We start from the raw sequence: 9483 nt of genomic DNA, 5'->3' as shown, positions 1-9483 counted from the left end.
TGCTATTGTACTACTATCTCTGAGCAGCTGGATTGTAGATTTAATTTTTGGCTGAATGATAGCATACATACTTTGTGATAGATTCACTTTTGATGTTCAAGTCCTGATCATTTTCCATTAGGAATCAGCTGACAACAGCTCCTTTTCTGACCATCAGGAGAAGATGGTGAGTGCCTGAGCTACACTGTAGTGTCCTGGAAACAGCATGAAACAGCTAATTTCAAGTATATTTAATTACAGTGTAGGGAGACAATTCTGTGAAGAGCAAGAACCTTGAAAGATTGGGGATGACATCACTTCCTGAAGATGGCCCTGGAGGTCTTGAAATGACAGTGGAATATTTTTTTTTTCTGTTCCAGACTGCCCACTGCTGGTCAAAAATAAAAATGCAAGAACACTTGACATAGCCGACTCTTGTAGATTTACCCTGTTCCAACCCAAATTCTTTCAGATGGAAGAGCCTGGGAAGCTACTTTGATGTTGCCGACAAGACAAAAACTGAGTCTGATTTACCAATCAGAACAAAAGAATCAAGCTCAATCAAACCTGTTGGTGATACTAACTGCTGCTATTTGAATTTGGATTGTTTACCCACCAGTTAAAGTTTAGTGGAATATCAACAAAAAACAAACATGATATATGCTATTATCCCACCTTCACATCAGCTGGTGCTTGGAAGCTCTGTTTGGTTTAAGAATTATTGACATTTTCTGACTGAAATTATCCACTGAGTGATGCCAACCTGAGAACAATGAAATGTTCTGTATTCTTAAGTAAAGATAATTGAAAATACAGTGATGAATATTGTTTGAACAATATAATTCCCAAGTTAATGAATTGGATTATATAATCAAAAGATCGAAACAAAATATATAATCCCAAATCAGGTTTAATTATTAGGACCGAATATCTCAAAACAAACAAAAACAACAATACAAATAAACAAAAAATAAGGCAAAAGTCTTTACATGAAGGCAATTAATTCCCCCATAGTATTGAGATGAATAGCAGGTCAAATGCCCCAATTATTTATATTTTGTATTCATAGTGATAGACCACTAAAATATACATCTTATCTCATTTTAGTTTTAGGGGTATTAAAAAGTATAGCCTTCCATCTTTAGTTGCTCAACAACTGTAACTGAGCAGCATATTGTGCTTTATTGCACTGTGTTTTTTTTATAACCAATACAGCTCAATGATACGGTCAAAATAAGTAATTTTCCTCATCAGTAACCTGGACCAAATGAAGGATGTCTGCATCTGTGTTGTACCCTTTGATCTCGTTTGGCTAATTCATTTGACTGCACTAAAGGGAGAGCCGCCCTGAGGGAAAATTTAAACCAACAGAGAGTGGTGGTGATACGCCATCTATTAGTGCATTAGCTCACAGGCCAAGTGAAATGTAGCAGACATGATTGCCTTGATTAGCGTGCTGCCTGGTATTTGCATGCTATGGACTCATCACTGTCTGAAACACATAATATCTATTTTATATTTCCTCCCTTACTCTGGCTCCTTCACATTCTGCCCACTTTTCCCTTACATCTTATGATATATATAATGAAGGTTTTTGCCAATTGAAACAGAAAGTGACCGGTTTTTGGTTGGAATATCCCATTTTACACTTGTAAATCTTGAGCACCATCATGAAACAAAGCATCTTCAGTATGGATGACAGGAGGCTGTCTGTGGGTGTTTGTCTTTCAGTCCCAGTGATTCGCCTAATAGGATTCTGCCGGCGTGTCCAGCAGTGTGGCAGACGGGGCAGCAGTCAGCTCCCCTCTGAACCCTCCTCCAGCAGCACACAGCCTCAATTAGACCAAACACAATAATTAGGGAATCTTTTACCTCTGCATATCATTAGTTCCCTAACGAAGGACATCCTGATCAATGATTAGAAATGACAAGTTCATAAATAAATTAGTCCTGCCGATAAGTGTGTAACACCAATCAATGATCCATGTTAAATGGAAATTAGAGGGATGTAGGAGTGAGGATCGGGGTAGTGGGTTTTGCAAATGTAAAAGGGGTGAATAAAAAGGAGCTAAAGAGGAGGGTGTTGTATGTGAATGTTTTTCTAAATGATTGGAAGGCATCTGTTAGAGAGCTTGGCATGCATGACGACAGATAGCAACTTCAGATATTGAAATGAAGGTTTAATGATCCCATTGAAGTTCTGAGGAAAGTTTATCCTCACCTAAAGCCAGCAGATGTCAGTGTTGCCTGTGGATATAGCTTGTGTAACAAAGCCTATACCAACCATGAACCTACTGAGTTCACTCCATGAGGTGTACAACAAAGAGTGTTCTGTGTCTTTCACACATTTTTATACTTGCATTATTGTGTAATTTCCCCTCTTTGTAGGTTAGGGACAAGAGGTGTTGTAATATCATTGTTTTGATCTATCACCTCGCTGTCTCACACTGTTACTACCTAGACCCTTAGTTGGCTGTAAGAGAATTTAGCTTGTTGGATTGTATTGCTACATCTGTACATCATGTTCAGCCTGATGGACAAGAACATGGGTATCATGCCTGTACAAAGGACATGATAGGATGTCACATCACTCGTCAAATACAGAGCTCAACCTCCTGTGGTTGAATGCCAGTGTCAGTTTGCTCAGTGACCAGGTGATAGGCAGTCCAGGATTAGAAACAGGGTTAAATAGGATTAGATGCAGTTTTAGACTCAACTATCTGAACAGTCAGAACACAAATGACTCCTCAAAGATACTGACTGGCATGTGTTACAAAGCATTTACTGCAAAAATGTTAAAACCAGCTTTCATATAGTGGTACAGTGTATACAGATGGGAATTCTTCTCCAAATAGAGAACTTTGTGTGTGTGTGTGTGTGTGTGTACGTGTGTGTGCGTGCATGTTTATGTGTGAGTGTATGTGTGTGCATGCATGTGTGTGTTTTGAGAGAGGACGGCTTTGTTTATAATGGTGCATCTTAGCTAATTTCAGTAATGTGATGCAGCCTCCATTGGGTGACAGTTTAATAGCTATTATTTGTGTCACCCTTTCTCATAAAGCTTTAGCTGTAAATTGCTGCATGCAAGAGACTGTGGGATGACTGACACCTTGCCTTGCAATATGATATCTATTGTTTTAATTAAGCGAAAGCGATTGTGACATTTATTGGATTCCAAGTTACTTGTTAATGGCAGTCAGAAAAAAGTGTAAGTAAATTATCATGGCTTATATTACATAAATAATTTGCAAACCCTTTGCTAATGATTACACATTATTCTCCCACTGTGACTGTCGATTCAGTGAAATATATCACAAATAAAAACGCTGGATTTGCAATGCAATGCAAACCCCTCTTGGCAATGTCTGTGCTCTCTCTTTTCTCCTTCTCTCTGTTTCATCCTTTCTGTGTGAATGTGTGAGTGTGAATGATGATATCACGTGGTAATATTCTTGTTTGTTTGCTTGTATGAACTTTGTGGTGAAATGATGTACTGAATTTGCAGAAGCAGACTTTTGTTCTGTTACCAAGGCTTGTGTTTAAAGTCTTGCCAATAGTCAAAGCTATAGTCCTGTAAGTCATCACCCTGTCTGTTTGATCTATGGGCTCAGTCAGATGTCTTTAGTGGAGCGTAATCATGTTTTTATATGATGTCACTGGTCGTTCCTGTCATTAACTTGCCACCAGCTTGCCAGTTTGGGGAACATATTCCCTGTTAGGGTGGTGCATGTGTTGCATACTGCCCATCCAGCCACAGAGGCTGTATCTGTCTCCAGCACACCAGTTTGTTCTGACAGGCCTGCCACAATGATGACTGCGTCACCCAGATGCGGCAGAGCAGCTTGCGAGCCAAACCTGACACGCCGTCAAAAGGAGCAGCCAGCCGTCTGCATGAGCCTCCTTCTGCCCCGTCAAACCTCAGAGCCCATCTCATCCTGTACAGCCAGCCGCTATCAACCAGCCCATTTCTCTCTGCCTTCTTTCCCTGCATGTAACAGGCTTATCTCTAATATTTACCCCTAAATTCTGTGGTTATAAATCTTCTTGAATTATGTGCACATGATCTGAACTCACCACACAGACATTGTGACAGCAGCGGTCCAAAACAAGCATGATGGGATATGATTTGGGGAACTGAAGTAGAAGAGCTCAGTTATGATCAGCCCCCTTGGCGTCAAGGGGCCTTTTTATGGGTAGACAAGACAACTCCCTCCCTGTCATGTCATCGCTGTGCTTAGGGGCTGAAAAAGGACTGGCTTTTTCACTGCCTGAAAAATGTGGCCAGGCCATCGTGAGACAGGGGAGAGATCAGTCACTAGGAGATAAGAGAATTATAGAGACATTTAAGGAGTCCTTCAACCCACAAAAGATAGAGCATCATGTCACCACTCTGGTCATTTAGTCAACGCTGCACATGGGACCTTTAGGAATAGGATAAGATAGATTGTCTCCTTTCTTATAAAATCTAATGTAACCACAGAATACATATAGCATTATAAAGCTTTGATAGATTTACTCTGAATGAATAGGACCCAGATGAGAATATACAACTCAATTGTTAATAAGGTACAAATGCTTTTACAACTGAAATAAGATTGGCCGTACATGTGAGCAACTTGACACATATCTTATTGAGTAGGCTACCCTCAGCCAAATGTCTAATGCAGTCTTGTAGACTTAAAGAGTTTCAGCGCCTCTGATTTCATCCCCATCGTAAACATTACACACTGAAAGCACCAGCTACAAACTCAGAACCATAAAAGAACCTTTATATGGCCGGACAGACAGGACTCAGCCACAGTATTCCACAGGAATATACTGGGCCACCGGGAGGACGAGGGGGACTAACACAAACAATATCAAGCTTGAGGGTCAAGTGACACACTGCCAGGATGAGAATACAGGAGAAGAGCTTTTACAGGAGTTCTGAGAGAGTGAAGTAGAAAAAAGGGATAGATAGGAAGATTAAGGAAAGCAGAACTGCAAATGTAAGAGAAATACAAGTGTTAGAAGAGGAGCAAATGGACAGAGCAGTGCAGTTAGGAAAAACATTTGCAGACCGTGTTATGGTGATGTCTCAGTGGGCTGTTTTTTAGATGTGCTCCAGTGATCTGGCTCAGAGGGCTCCGTAACAAGGGAAACAATGAGAGACACAGTGGATTAAGTATAGCCCTTAAGGGACGGTTACACTTAGAGGGGTGCAAGGTGGGTGACGGGGTCGCACAACAACAGAGCTAACCAAAACCAAAAAGTATTAGTTAGCAAGCCATTGAACGATGGGCTACAATGGAATCACATACAAAGACATCATATTGCTAAGTCCAAATCCTCTTGCAATTTATCCTTTTTTATTTTCGTTGATGGGCTAGCTGCTACCAGCTAACTTAATCAGTTAGCTAGTTGTTGATGCTCGCGAACTCGAAAACAGTGTGACCACAAAATGACTGTTAATTTCACCTAACGTGAAATTAACACAACTTGTTAACAGCAAATTACGTGTTGGTGGAGCCTAAAGTGTTAAATGTACGTTTTCCCAGCACGAACCGGTTACATGAAGGAGACACGACTATAAACAGGAAGTAGTGTGACACTGAAGTAGCCCGGTGGCCAGTAAGGGTGTGGCCCGCGGATGGGCGTATACGTTTGCCTTCGACGTCGGCGACCGGAGTTTGATTTTCAAGTATATTTCAACCGTAAGTCACATTTTTATTTTTAACAAACATTTTTCTTATTTAACCATGACCAAACCATGACCTAACCTTAACCAAGTTGTTTTAGTTGCCTAACCATAATCCAAACCTTAACCAAGTTAGTTTACTTGCCTAAGCTTTACCATACCTTAACCCTAACCTTAACCAAACTTGTTTTACTTGCTTAAATTTAACCAAAGTCGTTTTACTTGCCTAAATTTAACCGTTAACTGACCTTTGGAACGTAATTCAATTCAGTGGAGAAACGTATTTAAATTCGTGGCAGAGGAACATATTTAAATTCATTGCGAGGGAACATAATTCAGTTTGTGGTGGAGGAACGTTATTTTCCCATAATACGTGTCCAAAGCACGTAAATCGCCGCTTTAGAGATCGTGTTCATTTCATGTATTTGTGTGAGCTCATGTTGACGACTAAAAACAGGAAGTAGTATGACACTTAAGTAGCACGGTGGCCAGTAAGGGCGTGGAGGTCGGGGTGATGGATGGGCATACATACGTTTGCCTTCGATGACGGCGACTGGTGTTCGATTCCCAGCGTTTTCAAAGGATTTCAACTGCAAGTCATTTTCATTTTTAACAAACGCTTTTCTTATTTAACCATGACTAACTTTAACCAAGTTGTTTTAGTTGCCTATATACCACCTTAACCCAAACCCAAACCTTAAGCAAGTTATTTTACTTGCCTAAACCTCACCATAAACTTAACCCTAACCTTAACCAAACTTGTTTTACTTGCCTAAATTTAACCAAAGTCGTTTTACTTGCCTAAATTCAACCGTTAACCAACCTTTGGGACATAATTCAATTTGTGGTGGAGGAACGCATTTAGATTTGTTGCGGGGAATATTCAGTTCGTGGTGGAGAAACGTTATTTTCCCATATTACGTGTTCATAGAACGTAAATCGCCATTTGTGTTCATTTCACGTATTTGCGTGAGATCATGGATAGAACGGTCCTTCCACTGTTTGCAATGGTAATTTGGCTAGTACACCATAAAATGGCGAATATGGGATTTTAAGGGTTAATTGCAAAACAAGTCTGGGCATTAAGGCCATAAAGTCTGTCACACAAGTGCTTAGCAAACTGTCAAAACTCAACTGAAAGCTAACGTTAGTGACATGGTTAGCATTATCAAAGACTGTACTTCTCTTGCTAGCCCAACATTAGCATATTAGCAATACAAAGGCAGCAAGGTGTCAGAGAAGCACCGTTGGTCCTTGCTGCTACATTTCTCGCTTTAGCGACATGCTGTATGTTGGTGTATGGAAGCTAGCCTAACGGTACACATACAAATGGCCGCCGCTTTGACCATCCAGGAACATTGATTTGAATGGGAATGACTATTCTATCCATTCAAGTTCTGTGAGTGTGACACATGAGAAAATCGGAAGAAGGGGAGGGAAACAGACAATTCAACAGACAGATCTACAGTGTATTCTGCATAGCAAAGGAAGTCAGCTGTAGCAGTTTTTCCTTTACACCAGACTGGTATTTTGTTAAGTTGACTGTGCCAATGTGAGAGGACAGGCACAGCAGGGGTTGTGTCAAGAATTACCTTGATTTGCACTTTTGCCGCCCGCCTGCTCAGACCAGGTCAAAAGTGCATGGCGCAAAGCGCAGTCATGTTCTGTGCTATTTTTGTGGCTTTACCAAGCGATGTGTGCATGAACAGATCCTATTCAAAGGCTTACCAACTCTTTTTGTGGATGATATGTTGGCTGATTTGAATTTGATATAAATCCCTCAAGCAGGACAAAATAAGATGCAACAATTTCTATTAATTCTATTCAACAATGTACACAAGTGGTTGTGGTGTGAATGAATGTAATCTAACATAGAACCGTCAGTATGCGCCATGTGGATTGTGGAGGTGGTCGTTTCGTCTATAGACATCAGGACTACCTGATGGATGGCCCTATCCCGTAGCCAAACTGTCCCTGCAATTCACCGCAAACTTCTGTTTGGCTCTTCACCTAATATCATTGAATCGTTTCCTACATTGGGCCAGTTATCCTCTCCCAAGATAATTTAATTTAAGGTATTCGCTCATGGCGATTCTGCACCTCCCGCATAAGGATATCATGTGGCGGATCCATTTTGGACTGGTCTCCATCACGAAAATTGTCAGAGCGCCATGGCACACAGCACCCGGCATTTACAAGTAAGGAAAATAGGTGATTTGATTGCTGTTGACGACGCCACTCCCTACCACACCTACTGATAATGTATTCCTCCTAATCCCAGTCTGTGCCTCAGGTGCACCGTGCGCCGCTGGCCACGAAATTACCAAACATCAGTCGCCACGCCCTGTGTGCCCACACTGTATGCTGTTGAGTGCACGTTGTGCCACGCACCGTTGATTCATACAGCCCAGAAAGACAGGTAGACAGGGAGAGCAAGTAATGACAACCAAAATGTATGAGAGTTACATAAAAAAGGTTAAGGAAAATGAAGCCAAAGCGAGTTAGAGACTGTCCACCTCAATGTTGAAATAGTGGTTGTTCTGGCTGCCAAACTGATCATAAAAGTGCTGAAACTCAAATGAGTTCCCATGTTAGAGGGGAAGAAGCAGTTTCCTTACCTCAGGCCATCATCATGGGTGATCAAGAGTGACATGCATCACCAGAGGCTTTCATGTCCAATGAGAACACCTGTCTGACTCTCTGGGTGAATTGGACAGAGGAATGCCATTGCAAATTACATTTCATATGTGCCACACTGCGTCGGAAGACATGGTGGCATGGTGCACCAAAACCAAATACAGAAGCAGAGATATAGAAAATAACTCTCGATCGTCATAAGGAAGATGAAGCTTTTTTGGTTTTGCAGTCACAGGGCATGGTGTACAAATAATTGAGGAACCACAACATTTAACATTAGAGAAAAAGTAGTCCTCAGTAGGAACTGTTAAAATACATGAGTGCACCAATATTCTATCTATCATCCCTGCATTTCATTTGGTGGCTTTGGGGTTAATTGATATTTGTTGCTGCTTCTGGACATTGTTCAAAGCTCTCCGACAAAGCAACCCAGGTCAGAGTAAATGAGCTGTGGAGTGAGATCAACTGGGATCAGATTGATAGCTTCATTGTTTTAGACGGCTATTTCAGGAGGTGCACACTCTGATTGTAGTACCAGAGTTTCTGTAAATGGGTTCGATAGAGAAATGGTTTATCCTGATTCTTCAGGGTCCATTGCAGGGACACAAAGAGCAAGTGAATTGCCAGAGGTTAATGCTGATAATCTGTACAGAGGATAGACAATAAATACAAAACACTCCTGTGCCTTTCTCATCTGTGTTTATACAGTATGTGTGTCTATATGTATATGACTTTGATGTTGAGGATTCATTATGAATTTTGGGTGAGTAAGAACTTCTTAAAGGGAAATACTAATAATAATTATAATACTTATATAATTACTTATATTTTTTTCCTATTGCCATAAATGTCCATGAAAAGTCTAAACCCACCGATGTATTTGCCACAGTCAGAAGCTACTACTGCCTGTTCTACTGCAGATTTGCCCCACCTCCCTGAAGTCATAGGCTCCCGTTGTTTAAGAAAAACATTAAAAACAGCTCGCAGAGACATATTGCTGCCTTGACTAACATAATCCATCATTTTAAAGAACACGTATGTATATTTCCTCACATGACTTTATAAGGCCACAATTGCAGTCGTATCAAAAATAGTTCCACTGTGCCAGAATTGAATGTGAAGAGATCACTGCACATATTTGCCTCCCACTTTGCCTCTTCACTGCCACCAGAAGGAAGTAACATTGCGCG

Source organism: Centroberyx gerrardi, chromosome 1, assembly GCF_048128805.1.
Source record: "Centroberyx gerrardi isolate f3 chromosome 1, fCenGer3.hap1.cur.20231027, whole genome shotgun sequence".
NCBI lineage: Eukaryota > Metazoa > Chordata > Actinopteri > Beryciformes > Berycidae > Centroberyx > Centroberyx gerrardi.
Note: the sequence above shows the minus strand (reverse complement) of the source record.